Here is a 25464-nt window from a genome sequence, read left to right as displayed (position 1 = left end):
GATAGGAGCTCAACCTTTATGATGTTACACTTCAAAACAGCGTGTCATCTAGCATCTCCGAACTTTCAGAAAAACAGGAACGTACTCCAGAGTTCACAGATACTTGTGAAAAAGCAATCCAAAACTTCTGTGCCAAGTGATTCAACTACTGGGGTCAGTGTTTAAAAAAAAAATAAATCCACTCTGAAGATCCCCATAAAACATTCACTGTATCCAAGCACTACCTCTTCATTTTACTCAATTCTGTCTCATAATAACCCCCCATTAAATCAGTCAGGTTTTTTGCCTGATATTTTATGAACACACACACATCTGACATCTACATATAGCCCCTTCCAGCACCTGAAGGGGCCCTACAGGAAAGCCGGAGAGGGGCTGTTTGCAAGGGCATGTAGCGATAGGACGAGGGGCAATGGTTTAAACTAGAGCAGGGCAGGTTTAGATTAGCCATGAGGAAGAAGTTCTTTACACTGAGGGTGGTGAGACACTGGCCCAGGTTGCCCAGAGAGGTGGGGGAGGCCCCATCCCTGAAGACATTCGAGGCCAGGCTGGATGGGGCTCTGAGCGACCTGATCTAGTTGCAGATGTCCCTGATGACTGCAGGGGGTTGGACTAGATGGCCTTTAGAGGTCCCTCCCAACCCAACACAGTCTATGGTTCTATATGAATTGCTGTTCTGCACTGTATATGTAAATAAAAATAAAGTGTAACCTTAATAAAATTAATATCTTCATTTTTCACCTATTCCTTTGACCCTATTTAGAAGGCATGTAGATCACATGATGAATAAGGTATTATTAACCAGCCATGAATAAATGTTCATTTTTTATATGCTTTTACAACTCTCAGGATGCTCAGGTTTTGCCAATAAATTAAAAAAAGGCTTCCTAAACTCATTTCTTTCACAATTGCTGTTAAGAGCAACGGAAGAAGCAAACTTTGTTTACATGCCCATGCAGATGTTCACCTGCTTGTTTCGTCTTTTGCCTCCCACTATGTCAGACACTCTGAATTAAACATTACCAACATTAAAAACCAGTTGAAATAATGTTAATTTGATAAGCGAGAGTGCAAAAAAAAAATTTTGATTATATTTACTTTTTTTTTAATTTGTCTGTTGTGATAACTTCTATTTCATTATTATGATTAATTGAATTTGATTTGGTAAATTCAGCCTTGCTTACAATGTTTAGACATTTCCCCATTAGCAAATGGGAGGATTTTCAGTAAACAAACCCAAGCAGTTAGAAAGTTGTTCAGGATGAATTAGAACTTAAAATTCGTATACTAAAGTTTGGTAATCACTTTTTACCAAGTTTACACTACAGTTTGCATATCATGAAGAAATTTCAGAAATATCTTCCAAATAGTATTCATGTTCTTTTTCTTAAAAAAAAAAAAAAACAACTCATTTTGTCTGAACTACAGATGTAGAGGGGGTTTTACCTTCAAAATTTTATTTTATATACTCACAGAAACTGATGTGAGAACTTTTTCTTATTTTTCAATGTAGTAGTACAAGTCAAATTTCCTCAGGATGCATATAATTGTGATTCCACAGATTCTCATTAGAGCAGAAACTTTGGACCCAATCTTTTCATATGTTTTCTTGTAATATGTAGAGAATACACAAAAAGGAAAATAACGAATTCTGGAAAAGAGGCAACAGACCTATAGGATGAGAAGTTATATAAAGAAATCTGAAAGAGTGGAAAGCAGAAAAATGGAAACTAGTTCTAAAAAAGGTCAAATACCTAATACACAGGACAGTGGTTCAGCATTTGGCTCCATTAACCTTGATGAGACTAATTAATTGACTCAGTGCTAGGGAAACAAAATAAAGGAAACAGGTCATCTCAATATTTAAAATGAGGCTAAGCAGTGTAAATATTTTTTTAGCTTTTGATAGTATTCTCTAAAATTAGAAATAGCTATATTTATTCCTACAAAAAGAAAAAGTATGTATTTAAGCAACAGGAGAATTAGTAAAGGAGGAAAGTGTTTTTCTTCTTTTAGTATTTTAAACCAAATCACTCCTAAAAATGGTAAAACCTCACTCAGGTTTCAAAATTTTTGACATAAGCATTTTCTGCTTTAAGTTTAATTAAGTACCTCAAATATTGAGTTTAAAATTGCTACAAATTTAGTGAAATTCTACAAGAAGAATGCTGAGAATCACTCTTACTCAAATTATCGCAATTACCTGTAAATATTAACGATTTAGCATGGATTATTTATGCACCAAAGCATTATAGACCCAAATTGTGAAAAAGTTTAGTGCAGTATGGTTTGTTACGCCACTGTAGCTCGCCAGGGAAGACTAAGCACTGATGCAAGCAGCAGCTTTTAGTAGAGGTTTGGGTTTTTTTATTATATAAAATAATTCACATTTTTCATACTATATATGTTATGAAAAGAGTGTGCAATGTTCCTACAGGCTATTTCTAAAGGTCCACCATCATTGGACCTGGGCAAGGATTTTTTTTCCTGAAATCTTCCCAATACCTAGGTAAGATAACCAAATTAAAACACAATACATTTTGAAATTTTTGAAATGTGTTTGTTGCAGTCACATTTCCATTTTACCTTCTTTCCTGTTTACTCCTGTCACTCTAACATGAAACAAAACTACCGCTGGAAAACGCTGCAGTGGGTAACTCAGTAGGCTGCTGTAGCAAAAGGAGAATTTCGTGGTTGCTTTTGGTTTGCATTCAAGTAACCTTTATCATGGTTTACTGTTTTGTGTTTATTCCACAAAGGTGCCATAAAGCGAAAAACTTCCAATGCCAATGCCAAAACCTCCACTCTAGTCCAACCTTTCATATAAAATTTTTGCTGGTGGTCACTCGTGTCCCTTAAACTACCTTGGAGAGAATTTGGGATAATTTCATTAAGTAAGTCATAGTAAAAAATGAAAGAAAGGATAAAAAAAGATAATGGGTGAGAGTAGAAGGGAAAGAACCCAAACCAGTTTGATTAATTCACAATGTCGTATGAGTATGTAAACCAGAAACTTTTATTCACTTTAGCTTTTACTGTTTCTGCCCTTTCTAATGTAATTAAGGACATTCATTTGAAGTTATGCTTATTGAGCTATTTGTTTAAAAATCAATATGCTTTGAAAATAATATCTCTAGCTTCTACATAAGTTTCTTTTGAATTAGAATTGTTATTTGTAATTGGAAGAATGAGAACAAGGCTTACTTCAAATCCTGGACACTTGTGTTCTTACAGGCAGAAATGGCTCACCAAAAGAAATGCAGTGGATGGTTTAAATGAATGATTAAATACCTGATTATTTATCTTAATCCATAATTTTGTCTGAACATGTTGTTAACTCAAGAACATTTCTTTTAAAAATGCATTTTTCCTGCTGTCTAGTGTGTTTCAGTTTAAATTAACTGAGCTCACTCTCTTTGATAAATTTATGTCTAAAAGTGAAAATAAATGTGCAGAATTTCATAAACCTTAGTGATTGATGACTTTTTTCAAGCTACTGTGTTAAAAAAGAAATATTTTGGGATGGTACAATTAATATAATCTTTCAAGAAATGAAGCATTTCTCGATATTTGTACCTGCTAACAGAACATATATATTTTGCTTGTTTTTATTTACAATTTCATGCTCAAACAGGATTATTTACTCCCAAAGAATCATGAGATTATCTTTAAAACTCATGAGACAAAACCAAATGATAAGTTATTTATTCTATGTTTTGTTTCTGGTTTGGGATTTGTACCTTGTCTTCTCTTTCTTGACATGTTCAGCTTAATTCAGATCACTTTATAAAACTTCCCCAATCCATGTTAGAAGCATTCACATCTTTGCTTTGGTTTTTAAAAAGAATAAAATAAAATTTATTCATTTTTCATCTAATGTCACGATTCCTGGAGATGTGATTGAAAAATCATTTATGGAAGCAGCTGTGTGTCTACTGAAGCAGTTCCCTCCCCCCCGGCAATTCCATGCCTGTTAACACCTGAGTTTTTACCCAGTTTTGAGACTCTCTAGATTGAAAATGTTTTTTTTAACATTTTTCAGACATTTGTTTTTTCCTAATACCAGCTTGTGTACATTAAGAAGTTCAGTAATAGGTTTTCTATCTCTTATAACAATATCTCATTCCATTAAAAAATAATAATTAGACAGTTTTCAGTCACCAGTTTTTTTAAATTTATTGGACTTTGAATTTAATGATAAATAACAATGCAGTATTCAGTAAATAGAGAGCAGATTCTGTCTTGTTTACTTGCCCAGTTACATAACCTTCAAGCTAAATCGTTGGTCTTGAATAGAATTAGGTATATAGATATTGTAACGTGATATGAGTAGTTTAATTGCTTTCAATTATTCTTGAGGAAATCACATTCCTAGCTGCAGCCTTTGACTTTGAAATACTGTTTGTGTGCTATTCAATTACACAAATCCTGTGATTGAAAGGGATAAGTAAACTACTGCGCTATCTAGATTTTTAAGAGCAAAATCTATTTTGGGTTTACTACAAGTCCTTATCTTACTATCATAAGAATTACGGGGATAAATAAATAAAGAATTGCTAGTAATTTTAAATAGTTCTCATTTTCAATACAAAATATGTAGGAGTTGGTTCAGAATGAAATGTATGCGGTCCAATTCATTCATGAAGGTACTTATCCAAAGCCATTGAAATACTTGGGAATTTTTTGGCTAGCCTGGGCTAGCTTTTTTAAATAGGTACCTTTTTTTTTTTTTAAGAGGAAAACTGTATTAGACTTAATCACATCAAGAATTACAATTTATAACTACCAGCGGACTACATGTGCACCAGTTACTTGTAATTGCAAACACTTAATTTTCAGGTACTCATTTTAAGTCATCTCGAGACAGATTTCTGGTTGTTGAAAAATATCTGAAATACAAAGACTGGGGTTGTCAAAATCTCTATACTAAGGCCCATCTCGTTTCAAAATGGCATTCCAACCCCAAATTTGGCTATCTAGGTCCATTTTTTGACAACTGTATGTTTGAGGCAGAAATTCCCCGTTCTGCGGTGTAACTGGAAGTAGCAATGTTGGTCTATGGAAATCTATTTCTATCATCTTAAGTGACTGAGGCTAAAATTCATTATGTGCTAATTTGAGTTACTTCTGAATAAAACGATTTGTGCTCATAAGTGAGATATTTTTTCATGAATTTTATAGTGTTTGAGTGCTTGTAAACATGCCTATTTTGAAAATGGTTTTACTGAAAATGACAGTAAATCACTTGTAACAAAACTGGTTCAAAACCAACTGTTGTAAGTCTGGCAGTTGTTAATACAATAAATATCTTCTATTGCTCTGGAGGCTACTTGGGCTGGTCAGACCTAAGACTGTTAAGTTGCATTTCATGTATCACTTTGGGGTTCTGCTGAGTACATGTTATTTCATAGATCAACACAAGCCTGTGGTTAAGTCCCATCCTTTATGAACACGACCTGTGGAAACTTTAGCTACGTTTGACTTCTGATTATTGAAGCTATTTCATTTGTTGTTTAAGAAGGCCCCTTTGCTGAGATCTTGCATCATCTTTGGAGAAGAAAAGCATGTGTAAGACCACTCGAGTTCTAGCACCTGCACAAACAAACAATCTAAAAGAAAGAAAGTGAAAGAAAATTGGGAAAGATGTCTGGTCTTATCTTCTGCCAGTCAAAATACGAAGTGTCACAGCTACTTTAGAGTGAAATGTCTTACTCATTCTTGATTTAATGGAAGAGCTCCACCCTAGTAACAAAAAAAATAGTCCTTCAATAGAAAATAATATTCTAATGAAGGAGCACATCCACTTCTTCCTTTTGGGGGGAATAGGTTCAAGTTAAACTACATGGCATCAGCAAATTGCAACAACATACTCCAGTTTGCTTACTGCTATTTTTAACAGAATCCTACTGTAGCTTTTAGCACTGTGCTTCAGGATAACATCCTGAGAGACAAAGGGAACCAGCAGAACTACGGATGCAGTCACAATCCTTTCTCTGCTGTCCTCCATCACCTTCTCCAAATAGAAAGCTTTGTATCACAGAAGTCACGGAAAACCTATGAAGAACCTATTCAGTTTAAGTTACAAGTAGTACTTATCATTGTCAATGCAAGATTCCATCTGATTCCTCTAGATTCAGTATTTGAGATACACTCTACACGGTTATTTTGTTATTCTTAAGAGTCTAGTTGTTTTGTTTTGTATTGTTTTGGTTTTTTTAAAAAAAAGAAAGCCTTCTCCCAATTAAGTTTCTGTCAAAAACTTCATAAACCAGTACGGCCAAGGATAAGCTGGGTCTTTCAGAAGGACATGATGTTAGGGAGCCTCATCAAAGTAAAGATCACTGCAGAAAGGAATCAGGGAAAATCAGTCCCTTCTTTTCAGCTTATCGTAAAAAAATGATCAAATTTCTGCAGTTCTTGAAGACGCTTGGCAACACCAGGAGAATTTATCCTATTTAAGTCATTGCTTCTCAATGGCCCCCAAACCTATGGGGAATGTTTATTAATAAGCTTCCAGCTTTATGACTCAAAAGAGGATTTGGAAAAAATTCTACATTCTTGTCATCTTTTGAAATTTATTTATTGACCTGAGAATTCAGGTTCTCTCTATACATTGCAGAAGTTGGCTTTGAGTTTCTGCTAGCGTTATTTTTTCTCAATATTTTTCTTTTTCTCTTTTTCTTTTTCTCCTTTTCTTTTTCTCTTTCTCTTTTTCTCTTTTTCTTTTTCTTTTCTCTTTCTCTTTTTCTCTTTTTCTTTTTCTTTTTTAATTTTCAGAAGAGGAAGACTAGATTGATCATTAATGAAAGGGAATGTGATCAATATAGAGATCAATCAGTTAACGTAACTGCAAAAAAGAATAATGCTTGACAGTTGAAGAAACATCAGCCAAAAAAAAACTTTTCAAAAGTAATTTAAGCTGATTGGTTTATGATAAGACATTTGAAGTGGAAAAACATAAGCCAAAAAGACTTTTCCACAGTAATTCAAACTGATTGGTTTATTATTAGAAATTCAAGGTGGAAATATATAATAACTGACTACGCATTTTATATAACCTTTACTAGACATCTTAGATCATACAGATCTGACTAACTGCCAATAAATTGCAGTGACGGTAGTATATTGTCCTGTATCTGAATGGCGTGCATCATATTTCCCTCCTTGTAATTAGCACCATGGCATGTTACTGCCTTTCTTAAATTCATGCAAAAGAACCCCCAAAACTGTAACGATTTTATAAAAGATCAGGTGGTACCTGCTACAAAAGGGGGAAAAAAGGGTAAAATTCAAAGGTAAAGAAAGAACATAGCTTGACAAAATGTGGTAGTTTCGTTTGCAAGAGTCCCTTGTAACCTTGAGCCAGATGTGCTAGTATGCCCCAACAGCTCTCGACAATTCGAGTGAAGGTTGATTTGTCTGGCCAAAGTATACCAGCAAGTTACTATCATTTACTTCAGATTATAGCCTCCTGAGTTTGTTAGCCTTGAATTTTCTTTGAGTTCAGAAGTTGAGAGAGTATCTCACAACAGCAAAGTTCCATTATGTTTAAGTCAATGTAACTTTAACATAATTTCAATGAAAAACTATAAATCAGTATTAGTGTACTAAGAAAATGGACCCGGAGTCACTACAAAGATTTCTGAAACATAGAAAATGTTTTGAGGATGGTCCAGAGGGCCTTTACTAATGACTTAAAATGAACAGGCTACTCTGCTAACTCTGATTTGATGTTGGGAAGGCCAAAGTGATTATACGAGTTTACCACAGAAAACATCCTAGAGCTGAAAATGCCACTTTGAAGATGTTTGAATATTTGTCTGATGGGATTCAGGAAACTGTTCAAATACTATATACAACCTTTTATCAGGAGATAACTGAGTATATTTGTTCCCCAAAGTTAAAATTACTGTTGGAGCTAGGTTGCATTAGAGACTCACAGCTGAATTTATCTCATTTATCTGCTTCTAAAAGTCAGGCATCAAACAGAGAGTCAGAAAGTTCTGAATCAAAAGCATTCTCAAAGATCAAAAGAGAAATCAGAAGAATGAATGACTACCATGAGGTACTTATTTACTAAATAGACAGCCTACATGATAAATATACACAGTTATAGTTGTGTGAGAGTAATTTAACTCCTAAAGATCTTCAGAATTAGTGGTGCTCTTTACTGCAGTACCGATGTCTAATTATATAGGTGCAACTAGTGACTATACGTTCCCATTTCTCTCTCCAGCATGCAAAAAAAACCCCACTTAGGCCTTCTGTGCCTCCTTTCCTAACTGGTACAATGGGTATAATGACACTTCTCCTCTTCACGAGAGTTGAAAATATTGTGGTCATGGGACATTTATAAAATTGATTAAAGTAATATAAAACTCATTAAAAATCTGCATTACTATTTTTCCCCTTATCTTTCAAACAATTTATATGTTAAGAAAAGTACTTCGGTATTTAACTGAGAATCAGACCTGGAAAATGGCTTGCATGGGAAACACTATATAAAAGATTTTTTTTTTTATAATACAGTCTCTGCTCCTTGTTAGTTTTTTCTAATGTTCTGCTTTTATAATGTTTTCATACACTTTTTAAATTTCTGATCTCTGATGATTTCCACCAGGAGAAGTAGGGATTTTGGGTTAAGAAGAATTGAAATATATTCACCAGAAAAAACCTGCAGTTTGCCTTGAAGTCTGTTCTCAGGTTTGTCTTTTGGTCTGCATTTGAAATTCAAATTGCTGTCAAAATGACCTCGTGTTCTTACTTAGCAAAATCGTTTGTGCTAACAAAGTGCTTCCTCTGTTTTACTGTAGGTCCGCAAGGCGACTGTTTCGCAAGATACAATATAATCACATTGTAGTAGATGGATGAGGATTAGGCTGTGACTGTTTATTTCCTTATTATTTTATTACTGAAAAGCCTCTCATTTCATGTAACATTCCCATATTCCTTGGCATGGAAAGGTTTGTGCTAACTAGTTTGTACAGGTAAGAGTCTTGAGTCCGAAGTGTACAGCACGATTCACAGGGAAGAATGAGGGGGAGCAGACACATGTCCCTGATGACAAAGATGAGCTTGGAATGCTACCTGTACTAGCGGGGAGATCACCAGAGCACAGAAGAGTCCCCTGTGATGCACAGTTATTATTTTGAGGGCCAAAAACCTCCACACACGATCTGTATAGCTACAGTGATGCAAAAGGGGCTGAAGCAAGGAGCAGGACAGGTCATCTGCATATTAACAACATAAGTGTTCAGGTAGCCTATGACATTCCTCAAAATGCTAGTAGGTGGTATATGAGACCTTTAACATCCAGCCCATCAAAGGAGCTTTTCTGGTTATCACATGTCCTAAAAATACAAATCTGTCTCCCCTGACCTCTGTGTTCTTTGCTTTCCAACTGCTTTGTGCATTCTACATTCTACGGAGGCACATGGCATTATTCTTTAAATACAGTGAAGGAGAGAACCAAGCACCTGCTAAGGACCCCTGGTCTACTTTTAATGATCTCCACAGCCACAGTTGTGAAATTTCTGTTATCTGGGAGAGAAGTCAGAGAATCAGGTAAAGATCAGAATATGTTTAGCAAAAAACCCAGCTTCATGATAACTGAATTGTTACAAAAATAAAAAGCAAAGCACATTCAGATTATATATAACGATAAAGATCTTCACCTTCTTCGGTATGTCAGCTAGCCTCTACTTCTCTCTTTTAGATTTAGCTGGAATCTTTCTCTAGCAATTTAAGAAATGTCTTCGTGCTCTGATTCTGTTGGCTAAAATGGTCGTTGTCTTTCCTCTTCCCACCTTTTGTAAGCACAAAAGGTCAGAGAACAAATCTCTTTTCCTGTATTAAGCAAGAATGTAGCTTCCTTTCTGGTTTGAAGACTTTCTTCCTTGATCCCTGACTGGTTATTGTGAGGCATGGAATTTCACGGACTTTCATGGAGTTACAGTTTACATGTCACATCCATTGCTGTTATTGTATAACCTAGCACACTCCTGATTTTGAACTGCTTACCCATTGCGTTATCCCCACTATCCCTAGAGTCAGTACAGATATATTGATAAAACATTGTATTTGACTTCCTGGATTCTTTTTCTCTGCTCATCAGATAAAGAGAAAACATGATACTGTATATACTGAGACCAGGAATAGGATAATAGCTACTACTTCCTTGTGTAACTCTTCACTTCATCGGATATTGCAGGAAATTGAAAAGAAAAAACTCTCCCAAACCTTGAAAACAGTTTGATAGAAATGTAAAATACACTAAATAAATGCATATCGGTGTTTCAACTTTTTCCCCCGCTAGAAAGAGCTACTGTGTGGTATTCCATTAACATATGACTTATTTACAAACAAAATAAATAAAATTTTAAAAGTGCTGGTCATCTCCAAAGAATATACAAGCACTGTCATGGCACTAATTTTCAAAAGTGTTGCTAATGATCATTACTGGCTACAGCAGTTTAAGCCAATGACAAGTGAAGAGGCATCTAATAATAATTAAAAAAAAATGAAGTCCTTAAATAAATGCATGAGAAACACATTTTCAACAGCTTTACGCTAGCCCCCAAAAAATGTTTTTCCCAGTGTCCACTTTCTGAACACTCTGCTTCCAACATTATTTTTTTCAAATCCAGTATCACGATCAGAAGATGTTAAAGGAAGTATTACAGCCATGAGAAAAAGAGCCAGAGGTCCAGAGAAAGTCTAACAGCAGAACTCTGAACAAATATCAAGCTCAATTAACAGGGGAAAAAAAGGGAAAGTAATCATTCCTCATGTCACTTAATAGGTAGCATTGCTCCAGCATTGTAGCTGAACATTCCATGCTAACAGCCAGGCTGCCGCCCATTCATCCTTCCCCATGATATAAATTCTCCCTGTCTCAAAATGGAAGAAAAATGAAACATTCAAGTGAATAATTCCAAAGAAATTACAGCTTTTTGATCATAATTTGTAATTAATCCGTGTCATTTATTGGCATTGAAAGCTGTTGAGGCAAAGAAATCTGAAAAAATTTAAAAACTGTTAGGATACTTATTTAGCATATCCAGAATAGTCAGAGCTATAATTCCTGTAACATTTTTGAAACAGATATTAAACTACAAATGTAATTGGAAGATTCATATATGAAGATTTAATTCTTCCTGCCAATTTTACCCAAGTTATTCTCTGAAATACCAATTTCTGGTCATTATTAGAGATACGGGACTGGACAGGCTCCTAGCCTGTTGAAGCACGGCACTAATTATGTTCTTCTGTCTCATTGACTTAAAGATGGTGTAAGATTCAAAAGAACTAATTGAAAAAGCCTTTTAAACTACTGACTCAAGTTAAACTTTACAAAACTGTGTGGACTATTAGTCTTTCATATTAATCTATAATGACGTCAGCTTACTTACAACTTCAAAGCCCATGCCTCCTTTTTCTTTTTTTGCCCTTTTCAAGGGCTTTCTTCTTTTAAGACATATATGATATGAAGTTCTGTCAACGTATCAAGTACAGTAAGTCCATGCAGCAAAATGTGTTTGAGCGTTAGTTCTCTCTGGTCTACATTGTTTATAAGGAAAGACAGCTCATATATTGCTTGTTATTAATATCCAAGAGTGCTGAATAGCAAAGAAGGAAACTTTCCACTCATGGAAACCTTTTATCTTGACTCAGCTGAAAGTTAATATACTATAGTCTCAGTTAATAGATGATCAAAGACATAACCCAGTGTGAGGATTAAAGAGAGTTCTGCTGTGACCATCTTCATATATTCTGCACAGCGAGGTATTAATGAAAGCAAAGATAAGTCCAAAAAGCCAATATTGATTTTAAAAATGAAACCATCTTTTCATCTAAAATAGGTGAATATGACAAAATGTCACCGTGCACTTGAGAAACAACAATGAAAAGATAACAGCAGGAAATTAATTAGTTTACAGAAAAAGTGAGAATTTATTATATCAGGTTCTGATTTAGGAAGCCATTCCTAGTCATCAAAACACTTTAGTGTATGTTTAACTAGAAACATATTCATAAGTTCCGTGAACTTTTATGGGCTATAACACATTCTTAAAGTTTAATATTAAAAGCAGATATTAATGCCTAATATTGTTCCTGCTAAACTCAATAGTTTTTGCCATGAACTTCAAAGGAAGAATTACACTGCTTTTCATTTCCCTTATAAAGCTAGTGTTCATGCTTAGTCTTATTCTGTTAATATTTTTGTTATCTGAATAGGAAAATAAAGTATTATTACAATATTTTATTGTCTTTATTTACTTCTAGATATTAAGTTTTTAAAAAATAAGGCCGACAAGTATGTAATCTTGAATGTGGAATGTATACACTGGCTTGCTAGAAGACCCATGTTTTTAAATAAAAACTTAGAAATTTTTCTGTTCTTAGAATTATTTCCTCATTTAAGTGCTTTATAAAGACTTTTAACCACTTTATTAATAAAAAAGGGTTTTTTTGGAATAAATGAGACTATCGAACACTTACTTTTGATGTAAATATCATGGATGCATACTTGAATACGTATATTTTAGAAGAAGTGCGCTGTGGAAATAATTATTGTAGAGAAATACTGCTGTGTGTGGAAAGCAGAGAAGTCAAATTGGAATACCAAGGGGATGGTGCTAAGGAGAAGCTACATGAGGCAGTCAGACTGTGGATGGATTTACAAGTAGCACTGACTCTGTGGGTTCTTATGTCATGGCAAATGAGAGATGGAATCATTGGAAATGTGATACGTTGCCTTTCATTCCTGAAGAAGATGAGCATATGGACAGACAACTATCCTGATGTAGCCAGTGCACTGGAAATACTCACATACCTTAATTCTGTTTTCAATGACTCGATCACAAAACCATCTTCTAAGTATTGTATGTCAAAGATTTATACTCTAAAGAATTCAGGTCTTCCAGTCATATTCAACTCACTAATAAAAATGTTCTTGAACAAGTAGATCTTCTTAAATTTTTAATTTTAACTTTTATGTTTATGCATGTTGCATATATGTATGTGTATACGTGTAATATGTAAATTTTATGGGTTATGTTGTATTATAATATTATGAAGGATGAGATTAGGCAAGTATAAAAATAAAATAACAACTGTAGAGGCGCTTCTGTTCAGGAACATACGTGTAATGGGCATTTCAGCATCAATATACAGTAGTGATAGATGCGGTACACTAATCAAATAGGCAAAGCTAAGAGCAGTAGAGTACAGCAAAGAACACAGCCACAAAATAGACAGCTGTATTTCAGACCACCCTTTCTAAAAGCTAGAGAGGCTTAGATTGGTAGCAGTATGCTTTTTTAAATGAATCCTTCTTTGTTCTTCGAAATTCTCCATGATGCGACGAGGCTTCAGAAAAGCGTGAAAGTTGCTGGACTTTTGCCAGGGAAAAGCGATTGGAGCGAGTTGCATGTATAGGTTTGAATTCCTTTCTCCACGAGACAGTAGAGTTGCTAAAGACTGCCCAGGGAAAGCAGCGTACGGAACACACTTACGTTTTGTACACCAGACCTGCTTCCAGACCTAAACCAGGCCGCCTGCCACCAGGGAAAGCAGGGGATCTTGCAGTTCAATAGATTTCCCTACCGCTTCTGAATACAAAGGTCCCCCATTCCATTTTTTGCAAGAATTGATTCCTAACAAATAAGACTAATCTTTCATTTGATATCGTCTCAGTTGGTTACTTTATTGTAGCCTCCACTTTCGACATCAAGCTTTGTGATTTCTGTTTGTTATTTCTTTTCAGTTTCTCATTTCCCTTCTCCTTTTACCCACATTTACAGAAATCATAACATGAATCAAAGGACTTAGGTAATCAGAGCAAGAAAGTGTTTAGAAATACTGTATTGCCTTTTTTTTTCCCTCTTTGGATAAAGGGTTTGAGCTTTAAAATGCTAGGCCTCGTGTATTTAATCCTTTATTCTTTTTCTGTTTTGTTTGGAGACGTGGATTAAAATAATGAAGTTTAAGTGAGATATTTTGGTAAAATTTTAATGCATCTGACTTCTGTTGCGTATATGTTGACTGAGACTTCCTAGGCTGCTCTTCTCACAGAATTCACATAGTTTAGAGGCTCTGGTATATGGTGTAACAAGCCTATTAAATTATAAGGCATATTAAATCTATTATATGTTATTTTTATCATTACAAGGAAAACTTATAGTTTTACTCAATTACTCCGTTTTGACTTGTTTTCTAATAAAGATGCAGACACAGATGTCTATTCCAGGTTTAAATTGGGCACCTCAAGAAGGAGGGGGCCCAACTGTTAGTGTCGACCTGGAGAAAGCCCAAATGTAGTTAAATTTTGCACTGAAATGGATGGAGATCATTCACATAAGTGGTTACTGTGGCTCAGCTGCTGAGAAAGAAACCTTCATTTTAAGCCATTACAGTTATTACCAAAATGATTGTTTGCGTCATATCTTAAATTCACATGATTACATGTTGGAAAATTTGTGATCCTGTGTAAAGAGTAACAAAATGGAAAGGTTCTGTTCCTATACACATGCTGCCTGATTTTTCTCATGAAGCTAATGTTCATAATTCCCTACTAATTGTAGCTCTGGACAATGAGGTCTTTCTGCATCAGAAAAATGTATCTAGCATATCAGCAATGGAAGTCCTGAAACAGTGCTTCCATCTAACCTCCTAAGGCAGCGTATCAATAACATTTCCAGAAAAGTTAGATACCTGCGTCTGTCGTATTCTGCTTGTGGAAATCACCAAAGCACAAGGAAACTTCTCTTATAAGAGAACTTACTTCAACCCGAGTTACACCGACTATGGTTCTTAATACTTTACCCCAATTCTTCAATATAGTTTTCATGTTCTGGACAGAAGTTACAGACTAAAAGGCCTCTTCAGTTAATGAATTGGTGAGAAAATAGCTTATTAGCTACATAAACATTCTGAGGCTATTGCCTTTTGTGTGCCATGACCCATTTTCTATAGAAGTCACAAAACTGTGAAACTCAAGGCAAGGAAAGGAACTATCATCTGTCGTATTCCTTTGAAAACAGTCCTACATGAACTACCACTTGTTGAATATAATTCTGGATGTGAGATTTCCATTAGAACAGCATTAGAACCACTATTATGAAACCTCAGTTTTAACACAATTGAATAAAAAGTTTCTACCTGTCATTTATGATATAATGAAATCACTGGATGTTTGATATTGTGTACAATTTCCATATATCTAGGTACTTGCAGTATTTACAGAGTTCTCCAGACATTTTGAAGCTACTCCTCTGTTAGCTTTGGACTAATGCAAATTAGAAGCAAAACATGACCTCTCGGAATAATTGTGTTTCATAATCTACTCTCCACTCTGAAAATTACTTAAAAAATTGAAAAGAGCGAAGCTAAAGTTCTCTGAGTTTAATGAAGACTGTGTCTGTGTTCTCTTGTGCAGACTTTCTTATTCCCCTTGTTTTCTAATTCATTTGCCCTAAAATATGATTCTGACTAAGCGTAACTGTTTCCTCTTTGTGTATATGAGAACAAAGAAATATCAGCGTGCGGCTGCACAACAGAGGTACTATAAAACAAAAAAATCCCATAAATAGTGTCAGAATAAAGAGCTAATTATTTGGATTCAAGCAGAATGAAAATACCAGGTGACTATTTACCAATATTGAAATTCTCAAATTATCGGAAATCAAAAAATATAGCTAGATGGGAGCTGGAGAATTTAAACCAAACATCCACCTCCTCAAAGCAGGACTAATAATCCCTAGATGATAGCCAAGAATGTTTAGGTAGTCTGTAATTGAATATTCTAGTGATAAGGTTTCAATAATAACCATAAACTATTTAGTTCAGTGCTTAAGTGTCTTTACATTTAGAAATATTTTCCCAATGTCCAGCCTGAATCTCTTTACAGGAATGTAAAATTATAATTTCATGTTCTTCCTATTCTGAATGAACAAGAGAGGCAGTTTTTAGCTTTCTCTTTGAAGACTGCTATCACATCTCTTCCCAATCTTCTCGTCTAGACTAATAATACCTAAAGAAAATGATAGAGTAATTCTACACAAACTATTTCAGAGATAACTTGGGGATTTTGCCTTTTTCAGCCATGATGCAAAAATCTTACATTGCTATTGCATTATGATCTTGCTAAATAATTGGCGCAGATACTTTTTTATAAATTGTTCATTGCTAATACTCAGTCATCAGATCTTGTAATACTAGGAACGAAAAATTTTACACATATGAAAAAAGAGAAGAAATTATTCTGGCATACACTAAATGTTGATAAATATCGCCTCTCTGAAAAGTTGATCACAAAAATTAATATTAACTGACATAATTTTGGCCGATGTTCAAAAGCTCATATCATAAGGTGGAATTTATATCTCTTAAAATTTAAATCCAGGAATGCTGAATGTATACTGAATGAAAACTTCTGTTGTAAAGGGTGCATTGAGTTGCTAGGAGTTAAATGATTTTGAATAATTTTGAGGTAATTTATCTTGCCCATTGCAAGAGATATTGACTCACTTGACACTTGTCTAGGTTATCAGGGTACAGCTGACTACCTCGCAGTACTGTTTGAAAGTCATCTACATGACTGGAGACGCTGATCATTTAGAGAGGAGCCTGCTGTGCTTTCATAACTCTCACTGAAGGAATTTCACTGAAGTATCTGTGGAATGATAAAAAGAATTCCTCTTTCCTAGACACCTAACAAATAAAGATATTTTCCGCGTAATAGTGAAGTGATGAAAATGAAGTTAGAATTCAGAGTACTGTTTTGCATTATCAACATAATTCCAAGATCACTGAGAGCAGAGGGTGGAGTTACACTGACATGTGACTGATGAGGTGGAAGTAGGAGTGTGAGAGCCATTGAACACCACGGATTTTCATAATATATCATCATTATGAAAACACCTGTGCTGAAGGACGTTGTGCTGATACACAGGAAATCTCTTTTCTGTGGTTGACAGAATTTTCATTTTGCCCTGCAATGGTTAGAATGGAGGACAGCAGTGTCTGCTAAATAGAGTATTTGTAGACTACAAAAAAGCCTTCTACCCTGATAACACATTGCAGATTTTTCTAGCAAAAAGGAGGCTGGAGGAAATCTTCCCCTTCTTTCAAGTCATTGAACTGAAAAAGAGCCTCTTCAGCAGCTATTTTTGAATGACTTTGCAGTTCTAATCTTCTGCCTGTCTGCGAGATGAAAGGACTGAAGGTATAAAAAAAAGTTATTAATGATGTAGTTGGGACTAAGTGCATCCTCAGAAAGTCTGCAGATGATACAAAGCTGCTAAGGGTGCTTGATACACTACATGGTTGCACTGCCATTTGGAAGGACCTCAACAGGCTGAAGTGATGAGCCACCAGGAACCTCATAAAGTTTAACAAAAGGAAATTTGAAGCCTTGTACCAGGGTAACAGTAATCCCATATGCCCATAAAAGCTGGAGGCCACGTGGCTGGAAAGCAGCTGTGTAGAAAAAGACCTGCTTGTCCTGGTGGACACCAAATTGAACATGAGACAGAAATGTGCTTTTGCAGCAAAGAAAGCCAACAGCGTCCTGGGCTGCATTAGTTAGAGAATCATCAACAAGTTGATCCCTCCCCTCTACTCAGCCCTGGTGAGCCCAAATCTGCTGGGCTCCCCAGTACATGAGAGGCACGGCCGTACTGGAGCAAGTCCAGTGAAGGGCCTCAAAGATGATTAAGGGATTGGGCCATCTCTCATATGGGGACAGGCTGGGCGCTGAGACTGTCCAGCCTGGAGAACAGAAAAGGCTCTGGGAGGACTTCATCAACATGTATATATTCCTGTTGGCAGGAGTGAAGAAGGCAGAGAAGGACTCTGGCAGTGGTCCAGTGAAAGGACAAGAGGCACAAACTGAAATACAAGAAATTCAAACATAAGAAAAACCTTTTCTACTGTCAGGGTGGTCAGACACAGGAACAGGTTGCCCAGAGAATTTGTGGATGACCCCTCCCTGGAAGTGTCCAAGGTCAGGCTGGATGGGGCTTTAAGCAACCTGTTCTAGTTGAAGATGTCCTGCTTATTGCAGGGGCATTGGACTAGATGATCTTTAAGGTCCCTTCCATTATTTTATGATTCTATGAAAAAAAACTTCCCATCCCAGTGTTGCCTGGTGCCATTTTCCTGTTTGGTTTCAATACAGTATTTCTGTGGACTTAAAGAAACATTGTCTGCAACTGTACGTGTTGAGCCCTCTGTGTTGAAAAGAAGACTGTAAAGTACTCCATTCTCTCCAAAGTACATTCTACAAAAAAACCCCACAAAGTAAGAAACAAGGAGGAAAACTAGAGACAGCAATATAAATAAACATGTCCATTCTTCAAAGTTATTTATAGCTGAATGTGCAAGACTATTCCCTGTTTGGGTACTATAGTGATCAAGAAACTACATAGCTTCTTGGATATTCTGATATTTGTAGTCCAGTATCTGCAGAGAGCACTGTAGTGAAGATCATCTATTGTTTTGACACCGTCATTGCTGGATATGATTATGTGTTAAGTTAAAATATTGTCCTCTAGACCGACAAAGTTGTGCTGTTGCTTCATAGATGGCATCTCCCTTATCAGTCATCAGTAAAAATGACATATATCTTACTTTGGAGACATTCAGCAAATAATTTCCAAAAATCATTTCGTTCACAGACTGTGAAATAGATATAGAACTCCCTTTCTTGGATATCAGAGTTTTATAAACCAGGAACAAGGCACTCCCAGCTACAGTATAAAATGGACACCAGTTCAATTGCTGTTCTATTTTGTGTACCTACTATATTCAAACAGTTTTGGTTGATGAACTGGTCAGGAAAAAAACCAAGGAGTTACAGCTATAAGGACAAAAGACCAAAAATCCCCAACAATTTTGTATTTTGTCACCAATACTGCTTAGCTGTTAAGGATAACTATAAAATCAGACTGAGGAGAATTAAAAGATTGCCTTAGCACATCTTAGCGCTGCACATATATGCTGAAAGCAGGACAGTAATTGTATGTGAGCTCAAAATATTACGGATACTTATCAAAAGTGTTAAAGGATTATAAAGCTTTGCAGTCTAGAATTCAAATGCCAGCCATTAACATGGATACAGATGGCTGTAAATCTCCACCGTGGTCTAGTGCTTAATTAGACAGTGACAGACTTTTTACCATTTTATTCATTGCACAGAATGACTGGCACTAATTTTATGAACAAGGATTTCATAATTTTGCTCCTTTATGTCCAAGGTATAGCTTTACCATAATGAGAGGTAGCTTAATTACTTTTTTCATTTAATTTGTTTAATTCTTCACTTTTCATATATTTTTATGACGTCCATTGCCAAAGAACCCAGTATTTCTCAAACTTCCCACCAGCTTGTGAGCTAACTATATAAAATCACCCCATGCTCAATCAAAGCACAGAGGTATTGAAGTTGTCTCTCAAACAGAAGCATCCAGGGTGAGGCAGCCTGGATGTCATTTCTAAAATACTTCACTCTTCTGCCATTCATAGCACAGCTTTCATATTTGCATCATAAGGGGAAGGAGGGGATACTTTACGACTATTTCTGATGTGCTCAGTGTCACATAAGCACTTTCATCAGAAACCACAATGAATTCCAGTTTCCAGCCAAGAATGAGTAGGAAGGTGGGAAGCTGCCCCTGTTCATCTTGTTTGATAGCTTGGTAGACCAGGATATGCACCTCCTCCTGGAAAGTCAGCCAGGGGTGTTTGACTCCTTTCAAGTTAAGATGAGCCCAAGAACCAGGTCTTTCCCTTCCCAGCCTGGTGCTCTAATCACTAGATATCTGCCAAAGGCTAGATTCTGGACTACAGGAGCCTGTACCCTAGGTGAACAGAGGTGCCTACTATGTAACTCAAATGTTTATCCTTCAGGGAGTGTCAGTAGGCCACCTGTACTTCTAGAGAGCTGTAGAATTACTATGGATTTCTGAGGATCCTTCTCCTGTGGAGCTCCTTTGATTCATTACAGATCACTCTTTTTGGGCACTTTCTTCCCAATTTGACTGTTTAGGAAACTTACTCCCTTTCCTTCATTTGTTCTACTGGCATAAGTCATTATGCCCCATGACTCGTAAATGCCAGCAGAGTCATTCCATAATTTTCTGTAAGTCAATCCTTACCTATACTACTTCGAACTTTTATGAAACCACCATTCTGCTAACGCAGAGTCCATTGCTTTAGACAAACAAACAAATAAACAAATAACATCATACTTCTTGCAATTCTGGTCAGGAGGGATTTTATTAAAAAAAAATTTAAAAGGGTCAAGCTAACTCTATTTGGTGCTATCTCTTTTGCTGAAAGCATGCTGATTGATACTTCCCTGATTGTGATATTTACAATTTAAGCACCTCATTCACTCAGAATATGTTTATAGGCTTAAGTGAAATTACTTTTTTTCCTGTGGCAGAGTTCCAGCATATTTTACAACTGATTCACAATAAAAGCTCAGAACACAGCTCATCCACATGCCACATTTCACACAGTGTTTACCTCATTAGTGCCAGTGGAGAAAGCCCAAGAGCCAAGGCATTTTCAATATACTATTTTTCAATAACTTTACACAAACAGATTTTTGACTAGTATAACATGTAGAATTAATGCATGTTGATAGCCAAAATATATCATTAATGCTTTCCTAACTATTCCTTCCTTCTTGTCCTAATGAGCTAACTTCTAGGTTGCTGACTTTCCTTGCCATCACACAAGCAATTCTAGCATCACAGATTTATATGACTCTCTAGCATGACAAGCTGATTCTGCTGATAGGAAGGGGGAAGAAAGATTAATCACGTACCAAAAGATGTTGACAGAATCATTCCCACTCGGTATGAAGGTTATTTGAAAAATAGAATTTTTATTTCTTGGCTGAGTCAACCCACTTCTTTTCAGTTTCTATCTGTAACAGTCAAGCCCAGCCCTGTTAAAAACATGCTCTGCTTGTGCTGACTTCGATGTTCAGCATTTTTCAGGATCAAATACCAAGGTAACAGAATTAAAGATTCAATCCAACACAAAGTTTCCTTTTTTTCCTTCTTTGTCTTTTCCTATTTTGGGCTTCAGCAAGGATTAATGCTTGAACCCTTTACTCATGTCATATTATATTTATATGTGTGTATATGTATATATATAAATTAACCTGAGTGACATTTCCTAAACATACATAGATAATAATGGAGATAAGTCCTTGCTGAATAATACACTGAAATTCCACTAGTGGAGGAGACCAAGCACGAATATAAGTCACTCCTGTTTAGACAAATCGTTAAACAGTCATTCAGACAAAAGAATTCTTTTCATTGCAAAGGATTGTAATCTTCAAAATCATCTCTGTTGTGATCTTCTCAAACAACTTTCTCCTTTCAGCTTTTTCAACCTTGTCAGATGACTGAAAAAAGCATGTGTCTCCAGCTAATTGACAATAATACCAATAAAAACTGGATAAAGTTGTTAAAAACACAAAGAAATGTGGATTTTTTTTCTGCTTGACATAATTTAATAGTGTAGATATACTGAACACCTCTCTTATAGGATAATACTTTTAGGGCATTACCTTTTACAGATGATCAAGTTACCTTAGGTCTGTGCTCTCTTAACTGATGACTCTGAAAATACAAAGAACGATCACATTAATATAAAAATGTATGATTCATTTTTAACTCAAACTACAAATGTTTGTTAACAATGTATCTTTCAATTTTTAAGTTAACTAGCTTATACTACAGGGAGTCACTACAGAAAGCAGCATGGTATGCAATGAAAGCACATTTGGGTGATCCCTGGTTTTGACACCACTTCAGTAAAACAAAGAAAATGGGAAAAAAACCCATACAATTCCCTCCAGAATATTTGTTGTCAGCCTTGGATAAATTAAAAAAAATTGAACACTGTTATGGGAAAAAAATAAAAGAACTGAGCAGTGAAGAGCATTTAGGGCTCTTCTACATGAAATCATACCTGAATAGTCTTGTCTAGTCAAGAAAACTGGCAACACATCTCAGAGCTTATAAAGTCAGCAGAGAAAAATGTTTCTTTAAACAGTTTTTATGATAGAAGAGACTCAGAATTCCTGTGTCTGTTTCTATCCTTTTCACTTCTTATCCTCTAGTTTCATTTTTTTCCAAATACCCTTACTTTCTCTTTCTTCATCCTTCCCATAAGATTTGCAAAGACATTAGAAATATTTGAATATGACTCCAGTTTGTTGAGCAAGTCTTTGAATTGCCTCTTCAAAGGATAAATTTTCAAATAAGGGATGCTGACTACAGAGAATATTTCGTTTCATCAGATCTATGTTTCATGTCAAAACTTAATGATGGAGGGCAGGGGCAAAGTTCTCCCATGAGCAAGTAAGATATTTTCAAAGAGTTCATTCCACCTTCTACAGAAATATCTATTGTAGCCACCATCAGACTTCACAGATCACCAACCTGAGTCAACTTAGAAAGTCCTGAATTATGCTCATGTGGAGCAGTGTGCAAATTAAATGCAAAGACTTTTGCTCAACCAGTCTAAATAAAATATAAAAAAGGCATATAATTTGTAGCCCAGGTTACTAAGTTTCTACTATCGCTAATTCAAGCCTACATGAATTTAAACAGCAGTTTGTAGTGTTCTCTGAATTATTGAAAGTCACTATTTGGCTGCAGAATGGCATGATTATTTAAATAATATTGAAATAATGAAGAAATAAATAACAGCTTATTACATTAGGACCAATTTAAATATTAATTCATCTGTTATAGACTTCTGAAGAGATTTTTTTCAAGGCAGTAGTTTTCCCAATAATATACAAAATATTGAAATAACTATGACTCCTTATAGAAATCAGCCATCACTTTTATTTCAATTTTTATTGCAATTTATAGAATTAAAACATTTCTAACATCACTTAAATATCAGTTACTTCTGATATGCATAGAGTATCATCATCTGTTTTCAGCATTTCTTGTATGAACATCAGCCAAATAGCAGTCATTCTGAGAATTAAAACAAGAAAACGTTTTAGAGAAAAAAAAATATTTTTTTACATCGAAACAGATTGATTGTGTGCGCTGTTCAGGGAAGTGCTAAACTCCATTTTCAAAATATATCCTGCTGCAAAGCTCTTCAGATAGTGTGTCATATGGGTCTGAGGACTTCCCCACACAATTAATTGCGTGGAGCTGTGAAAGAGTTAAAAATGTAATCTGTACTCTTGTGAAGCGGTCTTTGCCGTATTGACTGTAGCATTTAATTAAACAGAATTGCTTTTAAAAATCTGACTAAATATTTTCTAACAATGGTTGCAACTTTTTAGAAAAAATCCATCATGAGAAGTTTTATTCTTTTCTCTTTTTGTTCAGATCTTTATTTCTCCTGGTTTGTATTGCTAATGAAGTATACTCTTCTACTTCAAATGCGAGGCACTTTAGCAGTCCTTAAAAATGTAATACGCCAAAGTAAATAATGTTTGGAACTTTCGCAATACTCTACTACCAGCATAGATGTTGAAAGAAACCTAGAAAACTTTATAAAAATTGGTCCATTTTTTTCAGTCTTTCTGGAACTAAAAATCATGCCAGTGTTTTCCTTTTTTTAAGCCTATAACTTTAACTTATTGCCTTTCTTCTCCCTGATACACTCCTATGGGTACTGAAGCTAATCCAGAAGGAAATCATCTTTGTTTTAGAATTTGGATTGTTCCTAACAGTACAAGTAAAACAACCATAAAAAAGAAGAAAATATTTACTATACTGGTTGCATCTTTAACATTTTTTTAAACTGATGGGAGGGGACTTCTATGGATGTTCTGCAAGACATTATTTTCCAGTTTCCTAAAGATCACACCCAAGTGCAGCCACAGAAGTAGATCTTTGTCACTGTCATTCCATTGAAGATCCGATACTTGGAATTTCTTTATCTACCCATCTGCTTAGAATTCCTTGTGGAAACGGATTATGAGCCATGAAAATGGTGGTGTAGAATTTGTCTGTATTTGGACTTAAATGGTAGCATGATGCTATATCCGTGAAATTCTACCTGAAATCCCTCAGGCCTCTGAATATGGATTCTCAGCCCTGTAGAAGGGAGGAAAAACCTATCTGGATCAGTGAAATTATTACATTCTTCTACGGAGAGTGCAGCCTGCATGTGCCAAAATGTTCTGACCTTTGTGACTATTCCCACTATAGGAACACTTGGTCAGGAATGTAGATGAAGAAGAACTGGGAGAAAGCACAACAAGCACAGGCTAAAGAGAAATGGAACGGTGCAAGTACAGTAAAGTTAGATTTCAGATCAGTTTCTAGCCTTGCAATATCTGAACATCTTAGACTTGTAAGAGGTTGACACTGATTGGCACCTGAGTAAATAAAATGCTGGTAATTCCACTGACGGATGCAAATGGCATTACTATCACCCTGCAAGGCTTTAAACCACGTGCAGCTTCTCATCAGTTCCAGTAGATTACTTTCCAATGTTACAAAATGCCTATTAAACTGGAAACTATTAGCAAAACCCTGTAGAAAAGGGTTATTAAAAAATTCATTGTTAATGTTCATACAAGCCAACTTTCTATTTTAGAAGATGTGAAAGTATTGGAAGGAAGGGCAGGGTGAAATAAAGCAAAGAAATTTAAATGGTACAATTTTGTCTATAACTTCATCACAAAATTTGATTCTGATACGATTGGGGTTTTGCATAGCTGGGAGTTTGAGAAGGATTTTGTTATGATCAATAAAAATTTGGAATGGATTGTATATCAAGACCTTATTTAAGTCAAGAATCCTCATGAGGGTTTTGCTGATACCACCACTCTTTAGAGAGTTACGAGTTGACGGCAGCGCAGTCTCACTGTACCAACACTCTGAGCCTTTTCTGTGGGACTGGCGAATGAAACACGATACTCGTGGCTGTAATAGTCTTGTTAGGTAAAGTCCAACGGCATATCAGTAAATCACACTACCAAAAAATTATCCTGGAATATTTGTGAGCCTTCCATTGAATAGGTGTTTGTGCTGGAAGCAGAATAACAGTAAGTTTCCAGTCTGACAATGGGTCCACATTATTTTGCTATCTTAATGGTGCTGGTTATGCCTGAAACTTAATTCTATGTGAGCATCATTTTAGTATCTAGTATATTACTAGTAAAATAAAAAACATACTGTGGGCCTTAACAAATAAAAAGTAGAGATATCTATTAAGTAATGGGTTTATAACAGCATATTAATCTATACAATAAAAACCGGAGTGTATTACTACTCCAAACTTATCACTTTGTATAGTGAATAAAGTAAAAGAAAAAAACCCAGATAAATTATAAAAAGAACTCAATCATAAGTGGTTTGTTCATTTTTTGAAAGCTGTGCAGGCTTGACAGATTTGTTCTACGGTCCCAGTTGCCGATTGTACAGCAAAGTTTTAGCTGTTGACTTTGCCTCAGGA

The sequence above is a fragment of the Larus michahellis genome, chromosome 5 (assembly GCF_964199755.1).
Source record: "Larus michahellis chromosome 5, bLarMic1.1, whole genome shotgun sequence".
Classification (NCBI taxonomy): Eukaryota; Metazoa; Chordata; class Aves; order Charadriiformes; family Laridae; genus Larus; species Larus michahellis.
This window is presented reverse-complemented; position numbering follows the sequence as displayed.